Source organism: Solea senegalensis, linkage group LG20, assembly GCF_019176455.1.
Source record: "Solea senegalensis isolate Sse05_10M linkage group LG20, IFAPA_SoseM_1, whole genome shotgun sequence".
Lineage (NCBI taxonomy): Eukaryota > Metazoa > Chordata > Actinopteri > Pleuronectiformes > Soleidae > Solea > Solea senegalensis.
The window spans coordinates 13,702,520-13,721,133 of record NC_058039.1 but is presented as its reverse complement, the minus strand read 5'-3'; the positions used below and the strand labels follow the sequence as shown (position 1 = coordinate 13,721,133).

The 18,614-nt window shown below is 41.4% G+C and overlaps 2 long non-coding RNA genes across 2 annotated transcripts in view; one reads left to right on the top strand and one right to left on the bottom strand.

Moving 5' to 3' along the window:
* The window catches only part of LOC122786259, a 29,949-nt gene extending 12,377 nt beyond the window's left edge, over window positions 1-17,572 (top strand). The window contains exons 3-5 of the long non-coding RNA XR_006362424.1: window positions 4,046-4,145; window positions 9,549-9,658; window positions 17,221-17,572. This is a non-coding gene — a long non-coding RNA (uncharacterized LOC122786259). The remainder of the gene's footprint in view (window positions 1-4,045; window positions 4,146-9,548; window positions 9,659-17,220) is intronic.
* On the bottom strand, window positions 4,077-5,081 carry LOC122786258. The gene is made up of 3 exons (XR_006362423.1): window positions 4,964-5,081; window positions 4,218-4,841; window positions 4,077-4,138 (listed from the first exon to the last, which is right to left on the bottom strand). It is a non-coding gene; the product is annotated as an uncharacterized LOC122786258 (long non-coding RNA).
* Window positions 17,573-18,614: the final 1,042 nt, after the last annotated feature.

The window sequence follows — 18,614 nt, the reverse complement described above, 5'->3', positions numbered from 1 at the left end:
TATTTGTAGATTTCCTCAAGATGTGCTCATCAAAGAGGAAAAACAAAAAAAGGCCCACCTCATTCAGTCTTCATCAGCCTGAGTCGATGTTATCATAAGAACGTGTCATCTTCTTCATCAGGCGGCCGTTTCTGACTGAAAATGCTCTGGTGCGCAGTGTGAATGTGTCACTGTCCCACACCAAAGACCACGTCACAACACAGAAGATGATGTTGATCCACAGCTGCCTCCTTCAAAATGATGACGTTCACAAATTTGTCAAACCTTTTAATCAATTATCAAAACAGTTGATGATTATTTAGTTATTAGCCTTAGTGCACAATGTTGGATGCAAGCTTGCTTTTTAAACATTAGAACGACATTTAGACTGTTTTTTTCCCACTATTTTAATATGTAAAAACGTATTTACAGAGGCTATAATGATGTGCAATATGTATGATTATATCCCTTTTTTCCCAGCACAACCTCTGCGTCCAATGAAATTATTACTTTTTATTAAAAAAATTGCAACGCAATTCACAATTTTTTTAAATTGGATTGAATTTGTCAAATTTGGAAATATGTCATAGTTACAGCTCAAAGTTTGCTTGTCTCGTTCTTGTGAGCAAAAATAAAAGAAAAACTGTTTTGAACACACATGCCCAGGATGTCCATATAAGGAGTTAAAGGAGTACTTCACCGATTTGCATTTAGCTTTGTATAACTAGAATAGGGGTAGTATTTTTGAAGCATTGTTTCCCCTGAGTAAATTCATTCTTTTTTTTGTTATGTGGTCGAGGATTGAAACTGCAACGCTAATTCTGCACACATTAGAACCACTCGTGGGGGGACAGGACCTCATTCCCAGAATATAGACAGTGTCTATGTTACGCTAACAGGACCAAGTGTCATAGGTGGGCACATAATGAAAAGAATGAAGACATTTCTCAACTGAGGTTGGGAAGCGCGATTGTTCAAAAATACTGCCCCTATTCTAGTAAAACAAAGCTAAATGCAAATCGGTGACATATTCCTTTAAGGGTTAAAACAAAGCCATAGCTATGACCATTCCTCGGTGGGTCTCGCACCACCAACCTCTCTGGACAGGGCTTTGGCACGGCGACAGTTTCACAAACCAGCACACGAGTGATGTGAGGACGTGGGCGTTTTCAGTGGGAGAACTGCCCGCGGTTTCATTCTGATCCTACACTGATTGCAGGCCATAGGGGAAAATCAGTTAAGTGGTCTCGACAGTGTAATCAGAATCACCCGTGGGTTTCTATCAAACAATTCGGCTCAGTCGAGAGGCGCAGACTAATGAATGAAGGCAACGTGTCGACCGACTGAAATCTGTTGATTGCTTCAAACACATCTCGATGCGCAGTTAAAGGCTGGCGTGGAAGTGTTAATGCAGCTCAGCTCTGTCCGATGTGTGGACTCATTGTTCTACTTGAGGGAGTGACGACGATGATGATGATGATGATGATGATGAAGCTGCTGCTGCTATGAGATGCTGTGAATGAGCACAGGGGAGAAGGCTGTGACCTCATGAAAGTAGAGAGTGATTCATCTCCACGGCAGCACTGACGGAGACAGAGACGGAGACAAACGGCTGCTTGAGGAAGACAAGGTGTGAGGGAACTGTTAAAGCAGCACAATTCAACCTTCAAATAATGTCTCCCAAGATTCACTGTGGAACAAAAAAAACTTCCAAAATTCTCCTGTGTTGGATTTTCCAAATCCAGAATTCTGTCGCTCAATCTGCTGATTTGTCTTCGGTCTAGCTCCACCCTGACCGTACCGTTTTTACTCTGGTACCCCAAGGGAAGGGTGCCAAGGGCTGATTATAAAAAAAACAAAACAACGTATAGTGCTGTCTCAAACCGTTCAAAACCAGTATGTGCAGTGATGTTTGTAATAGAAATGCAAGGGAATCAGTATCGGTGCTGTTTTACTAGTATGTCGTTATAATATGTGTCCTGTGTTCTCGCAGTAGCACAGAGCCAAGGACAGACACAGCAGAGTCCTCATGTCGAGCAGGAGACGGGCGGGCTACAGCGTTTTATTTAGTTTCATACATTTTGCATGTACAGACCTGTGAAGTAAGCACACAGCGCTCTGAGGCAAGAGAGCCGAAAGACATCTGAGCGAGGCAGTGTTTCTGTTTTACATAAGCATACAGTATATAGTCCAGTGAGCACAGAGCTGGGAACAAGCCTCGACAACGGCGCCGTTCATTCCCGCGGCTTTCGACAAACTGTCAGAGTCGCTCTTTAAGGATCCAGTAGACAGAAAAAAAATGGTTAGAGTCGAGTAGTGCTAGAACTGTAGAATGGAAAAGCGCCATAATACGCTATTATATATATACACCTGGCATTAGAATGTGTTTCCAAAATCTGATTACTATCTGATCACGGTCAATGTGTCTCGGGTGTATTTACACCTGTACTTATAAGTGGTCAGGCACTGTCTCATTGTAATCTGATCACAGAAAACACATCTTGATGCCAGGTGTAAAAGACGCCACAGAGGGAACAACGCAACTTTGGAGAGACGATGATGTCAAAGCTCCACCATTGATGCTGCTTTAAAGCAACTCTCTCTCTCATCCTTGATAGGAACGGCTGCCTAACGATGAGATAAACACATTTTAAGATATAAATGATATTATTGAGTAAGTCTTTTGTTAAGGTGGATAAAATCTGGGTATGTTATATACAACCACACCCCAGATAATCCAAAATTCTGCAGCTCCAAAATAGCATAACAATCACTGGCTCTAGGGTTAAAATGTGGGATTTTATTTTTAAAAAAACAACACCAATCTGCTGCAGGCGTATTGACGGGAAGACTCTTTAAACCTCTTCATGCTCTGAATCCGTCCAGTTTGTGTACGAGAAGTGTGAGAAGTTGTTTTTCCCCGGCACGACACTGGGGAACACGGTGTCTTGCACTAACTGGGAGCACACACACACACATATACACACACACACACACACACACACACGCACACACACACACACACACACACACACACACACACACAGTTTGCTGATAAGGCTGAGGTTCTGTGTGTAAAAAAACACTCATTACTGCGGTCTATTACTGCTGCAGCGCCAACACACACATTATACTGCAAATATAGTGTGTCATCAGAACACCACAACAAATGGAAAGTACACAGTGTGAACCCTGCGGTGCCAAAACACATGCACGTGCTTCTGCATGAGGACACCGTCATATTTTAGTCTTTTATCATGTTTTTACGTGTTTGCTTTATGGATAAATATTAACACATGCACACACACACACACACACTCTGGTTTCCATGACTGCAGAGGACATGACATTGACTTGCATTCATTCCCTGGAGACTTACTCTCACCAGAACGAGTACTGGCCAAACCTTAACTTAACCATTCATGTCTCCATCTTAAAATGTAGTAGGGGACTTATTTATTCCCTAGCCTCTTACCCTAACCTTAACCATCACAATTAAGTGCCTAACCTTAACCATTACCCTTATCTTAACCCTAACATAAACCCAATTCTAACACTAAGCTTAAAGCCAGGTCTTAACCCTGAAAAACACATTTTAATGTTGTGGGGACCTGTCAAAATGTCCTCATTGACACCTCATTGACTTCCATTCATTTGGACAGACTAAAGTATTATCCCCAACCTTAACCTAACCACAGTTCAAATCTTAGCCTTAAACTTCACCAGTTCCTGGTTTTTGGTCTCTCCATGAGGACTACTGGTCCTAAGGGTTAGGACCAGTGTTTATGACAGAATAACGTCCTAAAGAGGCAACAAATACAAGTACACGTGCACAGAAGTGACAAAAATGTCCTCAAAATTAGCTTTTAACGTTAAAAATAAATCATTTGTTTGAAATGAAAATTTTGATTAAAAAAAACATTATAATATGCTTTAATAATTACCATAACATTAGTATTAGACACAATAAGAAGTAATAAGACAAAATACCATAATATGATTGTTATTAAATCATGTTTGTGCAGGCTGAACTGATAATAATCTAATTGTCACTTTTGGTTTTCAGTCTGGTCCATGGAAGAACTGATCTCACACGCCGGGCTGAAGAGACCGAGGTCCAAAGTTCTCTGATGTCGTCTGGAGCCAGGCCATGGATTTCCTTAAAGGTTATTTCAACTATTATTATTATTCTTTTTTTTTTTTTAATGTATATATAACGTGACGAGAACTTCACTCACTGTAGGATGAATTCCGTGTAGATGAAGGATGGATGGATGGATGGATGATGTTGGTTGTTCGGCAGTGGTCTTTGTCTCTCTTGTTTTAATCCAAACTGAATTCATTCTTCCTCTGCAGATAAAGTCTCAAATGGCATTATGTCGATTTGTTTCCTGTAAGGTGTGACGACATTAAAAACCTCCACCAAGGAGGTTATGTTTTCCCTCTGTTGGCAACTTCCTGTCCACAATTATTGGCGGATCAATCTGAATCTGAATGTACCCACACGATGACATCAAATTTCCAAGAAATCCCCATCTCTTAATGAGCAAAACTGTAAAAAAACAAAACACAACCCAGTTCCCTGTCAAAACTCAATGGATTTGAACAGAATTTTTTTGTATTTGCAGGATCAGACTAGATCTGTTTCAGATTATGGATTTGGTGGCAATTTAAAATTCAGATGTGTATATATCAGCGAAGTCTTGACGATAAAAGTGAGAAGGTCTTCTGGAGCCAGTGGATAAGAATGTAAAAAAAATCAGGTGCCGGTTTTGAAAAGCACAGGTGACAAAGTCTTTAATCCAGTTGGACGTCTGCACTCTCTGAGTGTTCTTGTTTTCTCATGTGGTCTGACCTATTTTCTGTAAATAAAAAGAGAAGAAAAAAAAGACGTTATGACATACCTGTGGGAAAAGAAGAGTGGGGAGTCAATAAATGCCACTAAGGCAATATAATAACTGGCTAGAGGTCATGGTTTACGCACCTTTAATTAAATGCTACATCGCCGCTTACTGCCCTAATCTAACATAATCCTGTAACATGCTCTTGTCTCCCCTCTGCAGTCACTATCTCTGCCTCCGTCCTCTCTGTCTCCATTTGTGTTGGTGATCACACATGATTGTTTTGATCCAAAGAAGGTCAGCGGCTTGAGTCTGCTGCGTGGCGAGCAGCCAGATTATTTAGAATGCTGACATGGATTAAGGTGCGGTTGAGTCCAGAGCGCTGCTGTGTCGTGACATGATTAATACATACATTCATACACACACAAACACACGCTGTGGGCACTGTTTGCCTGCATCTCACTCTCTTTGCTAGAGTGTGTGTTTTTAGTCATAATCTGGTTCAGGAGGCATTTACTGTGGTCATAAAAATATCGGTCAACAAAGCTGTGGGGCTACTGTCTGAGGCAGCATTAGTCATGACTTCGGAGAGTCACTCAAACCTAACCCAATTATTATTTTTTCTCTTTATATTGTCTGTTTTTTTTTAAGAAAACTGAAGTTTGTGGACCACTTACTCTCCTGCACCAAAGCCCATTGAGAAAATTAACGTTTTAATCTTGTGGAGACAGAGGAGCTGCTGGTCTACTGCTGCCTTTGTGTCACTTGGGTAAATGTGAGCAAAGAATTTGAGATGCCAAAGTCCTAATATAACACATTTGAACTGACTTATGGAGGCTGTCGTGGATCAACAACCTCTGTGTGCTGTGAAGTAAAAATCACAGATTTTCTCCATGGGGTTTGGTGCAGGAGAGCACGAGCAGTTTTTCCAGTCAGTAAACGCTGTCTAACGCTGAGATGAAGTGGCAAACATGTTCTTAAGATATCGCAGACATCAGTAAGTGTACTTTTTTATAAGGTCAGTCTTTCTTTGTGTCCCCCACGGGCAGCTTTTTGGCGATGCTCGGTGTCCATCGCTGATTGGTTCCCTGGGTGCAGGTGGAGCAACAAACTGTATCAGATTTGACGTGGAATGACCTTTGCATCAGTTTCAGTGACATTTAGCACTTGAAACCTCTCCGCTGCTGTTTGGCATTTTGATAATGCTGATGTCATTAGTTGTCTTTTAAACTCTCCTGGACGGAAGCCTACAGCCTGCACTGAAAAATGAATAATGCAATAAATACATTTACAAAAACCCAGTCGAAGGAACACATGACTACAAAATAAAACACATAATCCATAATAAACACGGGCCGAGGATAGTGTCCTGAGGCCTCCCTCTCCCGATTGCTCATCTCCCCCAGATGACCTAATTTCTCCCAGTAGCAACAGCAACATCATTAAAATTAGTATATTGGGAAAAGAAATGAGACACCCAAAGGCAGACGAGAGGGTAGATGGAGAAATCAATTCTATGACGTTCATCCTCTCCAGTTTTTGCAGAAACAACCTTGGAATCGTGTTACAGCAAACTCAAATTATACTGAACATCACAGCTCATTTTTATGCCAATAGATTACCATGTTTTGACGGAGACAACCGACAATAAAGAGTAATACTCTGTCAGTCTTCACTGCACAAGTACCAGCTCACATGCACACACACACACACACACACACACACTGAGAACAATGCGTACAGTAGCCTTAGGCACAGATGGTTCTGCGTCTCCACCAATGACATTGTTATATAAGTCGATTGAGCCCAGGAGCAGAGGTCTGCATGCCTGCTTTATCAAGCTTTCACGCTGCTTTCTGTGGTAAAAGAGAAAAAGAGGCGGGGGGAGGATGTATCTGGTGCTTGAACCTTGAGAGACAGACGCATACAGCTTTAAATAGCTCTAATCCCACCCCCAACCATGCACAGACATTCGGCCACTTTCCTGCCACTGGGTATCTGTCAAAGCACGGTGAGGTATCAGGCGTCCACAGCCCCTCTCCACTCCACTCGGCTCTGCTGTGGTGTGGTGGGAGTGTGGGTGGGTAGCTGTATCTTGGATGCATGCCTGTATATGGACATGCACATCGGTGGTTAGAAGGTGTATTTGTGATGTGAATGTTGATGCGATCCGAGCCGAGAGGCCCGGGATTTAAAAAGTGAGAGGCAGTTTGCGGGGTTTGGTCAGCGCGAGGACACGTTAATGACCTTGTGCTGCAACGAACCCGAGAAACCGTGTAGATCCTGGCACTGATCGTGTCCCTGGCTTTGTACAAACGCTGTTTATGCAAAACTGACATTCCAAGATAAAAAAAAACCAAAACACACACACAAGGTTACTGCTGCTTTCATGCAAGTCACCTAAAGCGTATTCTGCTATGGTGCTGCACACTAATAGTCCCTGTGCCACCACCTACACTATAAACACGAGCATGGGTCCAGCACTTAAAGGCCACACAAATCTGCATTTGCTAATCTCTGGCTAACAATGTGAGTCCATGTCAACTGGACACGTGAATGTTTTTGATCATACCAGGCCACGCAAACCATGTGAAATCTTGATCCGAGTCATACTTTCCCTGTTCACATGTGTCCTCTGTTGTCTGTGTGACATAAATTTGGTCATCCGCCCATTTACTCTGTGCTTCACATGGATCCAGAGAAGACACGGCAACAGTTAGAGTCTGTAGCAGTACAGACCGTAGGCAGACATCGAACATGGAAAGCACTTCCAACATGATCCTAGATGTTTTGTCAGAAATTGAAAACTGTCGCTGTACGTGCTCACCCAGAGTGACCGTGTGAAGAAAAGGATTGGTTAGCACTTAGCATTAGCACCAGGTGAGCAGTTGAGATTTATGTTTACTCTTGGTACTTGCACGCATAAACCATGTAACGGCCAAGTTAAGGGGAATTTGCGTACGTCAGCTTTTAATCCACATTGGACGAGCAGTTTGGGAGCCCTAAAACATGAATTTAGGATTTAAGCCCATTGAATTTTTGTGTATAAAACTTTGGGAAAACAATGACGCTCGCTGTATGTGCATGTGCCACATCTTCTTCTCTGTATTTGGTGTATTTCTATAGCGCCAACATATAGGCCTGGCATACATACTACAGCATTTAGAGTTGTTTTGTGTGTTTAAAGAACAAGGCCGTGTTTACGGGAAAACTTTTTCAAGAACAAAAATAGAAAAAGATCACATAGGGAGGTTCTGTTTCCATGTGGATGGGACTTAATCCGGCGACCACCGTTGTGCGAGTAATGAAACACACTTGGCTTCCAGTGTGAACGCACCATTACTCCTCCCATTTTCTTTCATTCATGTCTGTCTCTGAGGACGCCGTCTCCTCCACTTGTTGCCTCACTGTCTTTTGTTGCCCTCCTCAACAAAAGGGGACACTTTGGAGTGTTTGTGTGCGCCTGCGACGATGATGCTTCATTTCCTCCAGACTGGCTGTAATAGCCGGTGTGTGTGTGTGTGTGTGTGTGTGTGAGAGTGTGTGTATTCGGGGTTAATGCACTGGCTCTATAAGTCATGGGTGTGAAATCTTGCAGCAATGCTCGATCCTTCGCCCCCCCTACCATTACTGCAGCACTGCTGTTTGCTGCCACACACACACACACACACACACACACACATGAATAATGACGCATTGTTACACACACAAACGGCCCACCCACAAAGGTTCCTTTCAGTCATTATTGCTCTTTTGAAAATTGTTTGGCAGTTTCAAAGCTGTTGTGATGTGGTTACTTCTTAGAATTATTTAAATAATGACAAGAAAACGTCTTCAAAACCTGCCTGACAGCACTAAATATAAACAACGGAGTGAGGACGAAATGAAATAGATTTGAAAATAATCAAAATAGTTATGTAAAAATGATCGTAATTCATACATAAAACCAAAATATTCAAATCGCCCCCTGGTGGCAAGTTAACAAAGATAAAATAGTGAACATATTCTGCAGATGTCATAAGTTTAAGCAGATGTAGATTTGGCCAACTTTCCATTTACATTGGAACTGCAATCCACAGTGTGAACTTACGGAAACGTATTTTGGGCTCATAATTGTTAGCAATACCTGTCAATAACAACACTGTATGTGGTATTTTGTGCACACAAACAACATGTCTCCGGCATGACAGACAGTAGTTTGTGTACGGCTGATTTACTGTGAAACAAATATGACAGAAGTGCGATTAACGGGGTTGGTGAGGTTGGAAATCCGAGTTCTGGGGGCATTTCTGTGCAAACAACACCCCGTAACCTCGGAAATTCCGAGTTCCGACTACAAATGGAATGCCATTATGGTTGATCTAAGTGCAGAGGAGCAACAGCATGTGAAAAAAAAAATGCTTAAAAGAACCCTTAACTATTACTGTAAGTGTTATTATAATTCCAATTGAATAGGGAGAGAAATGATTGACTTGTTCCTGGTGAGTTGACAGGTGTTTAAACACGAGCCAGAGGTGACTGATGGGGTGCGACTCCTGCTTTTTCGTGAAAAGTCATTAAGACATTTTTACTGCTCCACATTATGTGGCTAATAAGCTTTAGGGGGAATAAATGCAGCCACAAAGAGGAACGTGATCCCCGTCACTGGCTTCTATTATGCTCTTTTCACTGTGAGACTGCAGAGATGTTCTGACCTCGTAATCTCACCCTTTCACCTTGCAATTACAGGTTTTGTGTTGGTGCGCGTATGAATCCTCGGCCCTGGGTGTATTGAATATCATCATCACTGACTAAATCCGACAGTGACTGACAGCAGCTCAGACGCGACGTACTGTACTGTGAGTACACTGTTATTTCTGGGTAAAAACTCAAGTCTCAATGATGCAGTCGTGCAGCCTCTCTGGTTACTCCCTGCACCAAATTCCATAGAGAAAATCAACAATTTGACATGGTTTTACACGGGAATTGTTGCTCCACTGCTGCTTCCATCAGTACATTCATGTGTAATATTTTGTAACTTTACTGTGTGAAATCCTAAATTAGATTTACCTGCGTGATACACACTTACTGAACGACGCAGCAGTAAACCGGCGCCGTCTGTATCTTCCTGGGCTAAAAACACTGATTTTCTTTATGGGCTTTAGTTCAGGAGAGTTGGTGTTTGAACAAACTTGTCTTTTCAGTTGGAAAATATTGTTTAACATGAAGATAAAGTGGGAAACATTATGACTGTGATATGACAGACTTAGGCTGGTGTTGATTTTTGTCGATTCTGTGAGCTTCTGTATGTGGACTCCAATCTCAATTGTTGCTCCTAAAACCCTCCCTTTCTGGAGAAAATGTGGAATAATGGGATACCTTTTGGGATGCTAGTCCCTTTTTTCCACTCGGTAAAAAAAAACCTACTTAGCTGGTTATTGACAGCAATGGGAATAAATAAAATCCGCATTCCAGATCAGGTCAAATGGTGTGGGATTTTATTGCCTGTGGCTCGTAAACACGACACCTTGATCACTTCAGATCATTTGTAACAGTAAATGGATAATAAATCCATCAGTTTTGTAAAGTCTGCACCTTTTCCTGTGGAACTTTGTGATGAATAGCAATTGAATTCAAAAGAGTTTACCAGCGTCACAAGAGGGGACTAAGGAAGCAAATGGCAAAATGTGAATGTAGTAGCTGGTGTTTTACCAAAAAACACTGACTTTTGTCTAATTTCAATACTAAACTGTGAAAATTTTAACCGGAATCAACAAATACACTGCTACATCTGTTAAAAAAAGTGGTTTAGGGGTTTAATTACACTTTAAACAGGTTTAGATCTTTATCAGCTGAGCCTGTTGATAAGTGGTTAAGACCATTTCCTTGTGTTTCAAGCACAAATCAGAGGTCAAATCAGTTTAAAACAAGACACGTTTCAATGGTCAACATGTCTCTTGCTTTGCTTGATTTTCTGCTAATGTTAGTGTGGAAAATGTGAGTGAGCAGTGACTGGACCTTGGATGAGAACGTGCCATCAGAACTGCCACTGCCAAGGCTGAAAATGCTTAAAGGGAAACTCCACCGATTTTAATTAGAAGCTTTTACTCGTCGTGAAGCCAAGTGTAAGAGAATAAAACAAGCAAAAAAAAAAGAAAGAAAAGTCAGGAAACACGTATCACTTCCTCTGAAGGACCGCAGTAACAGTGACAGTTAAGAGTTGCATCATTACAGAAATCCACAGTCTATTTTATGCAAATATTTGGTATTGTATAAATGGTGGACGAGAATGTTTCAGAGCAAATGTGCACTGAGCCGTGACCGGGCTTCACCTTTCTGTGTTGTAAGCAGAATTCTCTTTCTTTTCTTTCTTTCTGATGCCTATTTTAAATCAAATATTTAAATACATACTGAATGCATCGCTCTTGGTGTTTTCAGGACTTAAATTTAGAGACTTGAGATTTAACGATAGAGCTGGAGCAGTGCAATCTCCTGAATACTGAACACACTGCAAATGTTGATTTTCAAAACAGTAAAATCTGCCTAATGTCTGGGAAATTGCTCCATTTTTTTATTGTATACACAAAAAGTCCCATTTTTAGAAGAAATACCAAAGTTTGTCTTAATAAAGTTTAGTAGTTGTAGTATTTGCTTGTGATTTGTACAACCTTCTTAGATTTTGACCCGTTTTGTCTACTTTTAAACTACATTACAATCAGAAAGATTTAGTATCAGTGAAATTTAGACCTTTAGACATTTTGGCTTATTTCTAGTCAGGCTGTCTTTACAGTTCGCATGTTTCCCGTATTTTCTGGACGTGTTCCAATAAAGCGATTGCGAAACAATTACCCCATCTGGCCATTATAGAACTGCTAAAACTGCTAAAACAACAGATTTAATCGTGGCTTAAGAGGAGACGTTTGCACAGCACTGTACTTCACAGCGTGTCCACATCTGAGTGCAGGTTTTAAAAGCAGCTGCAGTCTCACATGTAGCGACTTCTACCATAAAACATCCGTATCATGTTCCACAAACAGCCTGGCCTTTCCACCATAACTGATTCCTGGGCTTCTCGGTTCTTCCTGTTCTAAGCATCACTCCCCTCACTTGTCCTATCTTCTCATCATGCTGCAGGCAACTAAACACATCCTTTGTTTTGGGTCTTAGAGATGCCGTAAAAAAAAAAAGAAGCAGACTTTGTTCAAAGCTCTCTCTCTCTCTCGCTCTCTCTGTGTCTCTCCTCCCTCCCTCACTCATTCATTCCACCCAGCCAGCAGATGGTTAATGATTCATGGACGGGGTGAACACGTGCTATTGTAGCTCGACTCTGTGGACTTGCAGCGAGAGCAGGGTGACACGCTGTGTTTTGTTTAGAGCTCCAGCGATAAGAGTCTGTGTGAAAGACTGACAGCAGAAGATAGTTTTATTAACTCTCTCTCGCTCCTTAAAGTATTTATGTCAACTTTTCCCTTAATAAAAGAATCCCAATGAAACAGCAGCGGATTTCAACATAGCCTTAAAAAGAAGTCATGTACTCTTAAGTAAGGCGTCACAAACTCAGATGACCTATGAGCCACTGAATGTCTACTTTTAGTCAGAATGGAGCCGGTCAAGTGAAACAACGTCTAAATTCTAATATTTATAATCATATTTCACATATATTGTTTTGATATGGAACAATTTAAACATATTTATGATGCAAAATTAATGCATTAATTAAAAAAACAAATGTAAAAAAAAATCATTATAATGTTATAATGTTCTTTAACTGTTCATAGTTAAAGGTTGAGTTGGAAATCTTTTTTTTCGAGTGGGCTACATTTTGAATTCAAAAGTCCAAGCCCCCTTTCTTCGCTCCAAAGCTCCGCCTCCAGAGGAAAGGAACGTGCAACGAGCACAGATTCACGAGCGCTGTGCAGCATCGGTAACCTTTTGTACTTTTTTTTTTGGTTATTTTTTTTGCTAATTTCATACGTGATGCCGAAAAACAACAAATACTCTCAAAACATCACAAAGACAGCTGACTGACTCATTTTTGTGACAATGCATTAATTAATAAGTTATAATCGGGTTGTGAAGAGGATACTAAGCAATACAATAAAACATGCTCCAGAAAATGATCTCCCATCCTACCTTTAAGGTTAGGGATAAGGCTTTTTTGGGACTGTCCAAATAAATGGCTGTCAATGCAGAGTCCTAAGAAGACCATCTGTCTGTCTCTGTGTGTGTGTGCGTGCGTGTGTGTGTGTGTGCGTGTGTGTGTGTGCGTGTAGGAGAGAGAATAAAGGACGTGTTTATCTTTATCTTTAAAAGTCAAAGCAGTAATCATTGACTTCAGCCTCAGCTTTTGTCGAGCAGCTCTTTATTTTCTGTCTTGTTTCTCGTCGTCATTAAAACACAATCAGATAATACAACAACCGTTCCCCCCCCAACCCCCACCACCCACCACCCTCACCCTTCCTCTGCTGCTCTATCTCAGCCCGCATCTCACCCTCTCTCCCTTCATGCTCCGCCTCCCTAAACTTAACACCCCAGGGATGCACCTCTTCTCAGGTTACACTCGTCCATCCCTCCAACTACCACCACAACCACAGCCATTCATTCGGGGAAAAGAGAAGAGGGGAAAAAAAGGAAAAGAGAGTGGAGCAGCTGCCTATTATAACACACTGAAAGCACTTCTGCTCAACAGAAACCCACAAGGTGACAGTTTGTTGAATGGAGACGCAATCGTTCTCCATCCACTCCTTCCTGCAGTCGACAGACAATGAAGGGAGGTGATTAAACATGGGTTTGCAGCACACACACACACACACACACGTTTGTGCAGCTATTCCTCTGAGGACACTTTGTTGATTTCCATTCATTTGGACAACCTAAACAAAGTGTCCTCCCTAACCATTACCTCTAACTCTAACTCATCCTGAGGGTCATGGGGGACTGGACCCACCAATCCCAGCTCATATAGGCTAACCCTTGACAGGTTGTTAGACCATCACAGGGCCAACAGGCGGAGATAATCAACCATTTATCCATTTATTCTGTAAGTGTTTGGACTGTGAGAGGAAACGGAAGAACTGAAGAACATGCAAACTCCACATAGACAGGTCCTCGGTCAGACCGGGTCCCCTTCTTGCTGTGGGACAACAGTGCTAGCCACTATCCCGCTGTGTGGTCCCTAAACCTCCTTCAGTTCCTCAGAAAAAAGGTCCAGGACCAGGTTTTGGTCTTGATGAGGACTACTGGTCCTGTCTCTCGCTCTCTCCCTCTCACACACACACATGCGTTTGCACTGCTATTCTTCTAAGGACACCGCATTGACTTCCATTAATTTGACGAACAAAACTAAGCGTTTATCCCTACCCTTAACCAATTCAAATCTTCCTCGGAAATGAGGTTCTGCTTCATTAGGACCAGGTTTTGGTTTCCATGCATGAGTGTCTCTGCTGTCTCAATCTAAAAGCAGCATAACATAAAGCGGAGTCTCTCATGTGCATTAAAAAACAACAGTAAAGCCAAGAAAAGAGGTCACATTCGAGTCTCTCAACACTTTCACTCATCCCTGAGAGCAAACGACACACACACACACGCGCACACACACACTCTCCTCATCCATGGGCGGCTGACATTACTCCCATTCCATGCATTTGTGAGCAGACGACTCAGTGCGAAGGAAATTCAAAGAATTCACTCTCAACCTGAACGAAATAGTGGTTTTTTTGTGTGTATATAAGAGGTGAAAGACCGTCATCTCACACTAACCAGTTCATGTCAGATCAGTTCTATTTTTCATATATACATATATATATAAACATGCATATGTATATATATATATATATACATATACGTACATATATGTACACATATGTATACAGTATATGTATAAATGCATGTTTTTAAACAAATAGTCTTTGTAAAAAACAATGTAAGTGGAGTAAAGGCATCACGAGCAGAGAATAGAGTCACACTTCCTGTGTGTGTGTGTCGTCGCCTGTCTTTGTTTTCGCAGCGTGACAAACACGTGTTCATGTTAGTGCACATCACTCTCCCTGTCACACCGTTGACCCCTCGCACATTCACACAGCGAGATGAGACGATGCATGCTAAATGGAGTCGTGACGCAAAATACGATAAGATAACGTTTTATGATCACAGCACTTCTCTTCTAATTTGTCGTCTCCAAAGGTGCACTTTGTTCCACATTCATGGCAACAGAAACAAAGCATGCACACAAACAACACAAGGGAAAAATAGCCTGCATACACACACACTTATCGCATTACACATAGTATAACTGTTATTGCTGTAAACGTGACACCGGGACCATGAAAAAAACCAAAAACAAGATAAGGTTTCCTTAGGTCTTATCCACACAGAAACAGAAATTTCCCTCTGTCATATTTTTCTTTTGTCTTTTTAAAAAAAACAAAAACAAAAACAGTTTTACATTTCAAGAAATGTTTTCAAACCTCCAAAATAACTCTAAACACTGTAGTACATATGCCAGGCCTGTATGTGGCGCTGTGAGGCTGCTACAGAAATACACAAAAGATGGAGAAGAAGATGATGAGCATATACATATATATATATATATATATATATATATACATATATATATATAGGGCTTACAATGGGCTCATATACTCACACTTAAAAACACCTGAACTATCATGTTAAGCACAGCTGGGTGGATAGTGACGTACACTGTGTATGCTGTGGGTGCAGGTTGTAGGAGGATATTATTAAACATAAAAGTGAGGTGTACAGCTGCTGAACCACTGCTGCCAGGTGCACTTGACTGTGAGTAATAGATGTTTCATTTCGTAAATTGTTTGTACGCCACTCTGTTGTGTTTTTGCACAGAGCTGCACATATTGTCAATGACGTGCTGTAATGAGTCAGTGAGCTGCAGAGAGGCAAGTGCTGAAGAAACATTCCTGAAAACGTGACGAACAGGAAAAACACCACAAGCTCCTCCCGTTCGGCCGCTGTGTGAGGAGCACCTGTCTTCTTTACTCTCGGGTCAGGTTTAAACGCAGGCTTGTCTGCAGTAAATCCACTATAAAACACATCCAAGTCTCAAGTCTTCATTTTATTGTGTTTTCACCCAGGTCTGACCCAGGTTAACTATCAACAGTGAAAGGGAACAGGAGCAAATCCTGTACCAGGTCATGTCAGACGTCGTGTTGTTGTGTTTGGAGCAGGGAGCAGCTCTGGAACAGGATTCATATTACAATGAGAAAACATCTGTGGTTTATGGCAGTCTGGGATGGTGCAGTGTTTGCCACACCCTGGCTTTAGTTTCGTACAAAGCTGCGAGGTAGAACAAAAATAAAGTTCCCTCAAGTATTCTTTGTCTTTCACGCCAGCCTGTTCCATCGTATGATTTTTCACCAGACCCTTTGGGCAACAATTGTGCACAATTATTGTATTCTAATGTCTGAAGGGGGTAAATGTGACCTGGAACAGTGAACAAGATGATCACAACAAACTCAAAGGTTAAAATCTAGTCCTGTATGAAATGAGACTAGATTTGATATGATTTGAGATGAGATAGATAGATAGATAGATAGATAGATAGATAGATAGATAGATAGATAAACTCAACTTTTAGCTAATGTTTTGCTAACTTAAAGCTATCTTTTAGCTGTATTCTAGATATATATATTTATATATCTATAGATTTATATAGATATATAGATAGATAGATGTTAAACTTGTCTTTTAGCTTATGTTTTGCTAACTTAAAACTGTCCTTTAGCTCTATATAGATAGATGGATATGTTAATCTCATCTTTTAGCTAATGTTTGGCTAACTTAAAGCTATCCTTTAGCTAGATTGTATATGCTAATCTAATTTTAAATACATTTTAGCTGACATTTGGGTAAGTTTAAACTATATTTTGGCTGTATGTTAATCTCATCTCTTTTTTGCTGTAATCTAGATAGGTAGACAAATAGACATTCCATTAAGTACCATTTTCCAACATGTTTATGTGTATTTTAAAGGTCAGGTTTTTAGTCCAACTAACATTATATAAATACACTGATACTTACACCATGCTGAGATGACACTGCCGTATAATATAACTTTTGAGTCATCATTATAAACAAAATACTGGAGGGACTTTTTTTCCTTCTCCATCTTTGAAACAGTTGATTGCTGTTATGCCATCATCATAAGTGTCTCTTACATAACAGATTCTGCCTGAACCTCTTGAGCAGTAGTTGTTTGTTTTCTTCTCTTTCACAGAATGACTCAAAGGGAGTTTTGTTTTTGCTTTAATGTGTAATTGAACTGCAGGAAATAAAAGAAAAAGAACCCCAGTGGCTGTGTATAAGTAACATCAACAGAAGAAAGAGAACATTCTACTTTCTACTGTCACATTTGATCAGCCGCCTTTGACGTGCATTATCCACACAGGTACAGGCTCTCCACAGTCAGACAGATTCAGAGTTTGAACCCATCAGAGGTGGAGAAGAACAGACCGACCACCTGCTGCCTCTTTGAGCTGACCTGACGTCTGCCACCGACAGATGATGAGGCAGAGGCTTCGTTGCTCGAGGGCTCTCAGAAAGCACAGAATGGCTCCAGAAGAAAGAAAGGAGGGACTGTCTGAGACCGCTGGTCTTGACAGGGCTTTCATTGAGCAGCATCTGCTCTGTCACTGCTGTCTGTGTCCAGTTTGACTCAATGGGCCGTCATACTCAAGAGACCCTCACAGGAAAACAGGCCTTTGCTTTATGATTTTGCTAATAAACGGTTTCAAAGGGTGGCGACTCTGTGTGAGTACATTCACTTAATAGACTATGACATGATTACAAGATTGAGCTACTGAGGAATTAATGGGGAGTCACAATGGGCCCGAGCGTGCACGGCCATAAAAAGCAGACCCGTGACCAAAACAGTCATCCGCTGGAGCGAGTGAATGGGATGTGGAGGATGTGTGTCCATACGACTGAGCCTGAGGACGACGTCCACAGCGACAGTGTTTTCACTGTGCAGTAAAATGCTCATTATGCTTCAAACGGAGTGCTTGTCGGATCATCAAGCAATATCTGATACCACCTTCCTAATGGTGGAGTGTGGATATGCTACATCTGACACAACCGTCTAATAACACTTCAATTAGGGCGAGTACACGGTGTGATGTGCTTATGTAACATTTCACTTTTCAAGATCTATATTATTGTTGGAGCTGCTACAATCCATTGTACCCTTTCTGAGGCAATTACTGTCTTTGCTGGCAGCTGTGTCAGGTGTAATAAGGCCATGAACCTCGAGCAGGAAAAAGAATGTTCGAACAAGTAGGCAAGAATCCCTCCACATTGATTTCTTTCACACACACACACACACACACAAACTTGTTTTTACAGCTTAGTGAGGACACCTCATAGATATAATGCATTTGCTAGGTGCCTAACCCTAACCTAAACCAGGTGTTAATCCTGAACATGCCCTTTAAAGTTGTGGAGCCCAGACAAAATGTCCCCACAAGGTCATAATGTCCTCACAAAGACAGGTTTTCTGGACCTCACAAAGATATAAATACAAATACACACACTTTTTTATTATACAGGGGCAGTGCGAAACTGCTTGACCGCAGGCCCTAGCCTGTGTGACCACATCCCATTGACCCACTCCCACTTCCTGTTCATCCCCCTCTCTACACATATGGTGCATTCCAGTTGTAGTCGGAAGTCCTCAACAGGAGTGCCCCCTCAATTCGGATTACATAGATAAATATATCGTTCCATTCTGTGAAATATTGTCACAACTATTATTATTGCGATATTATGATGGAATCCCCCACCCTG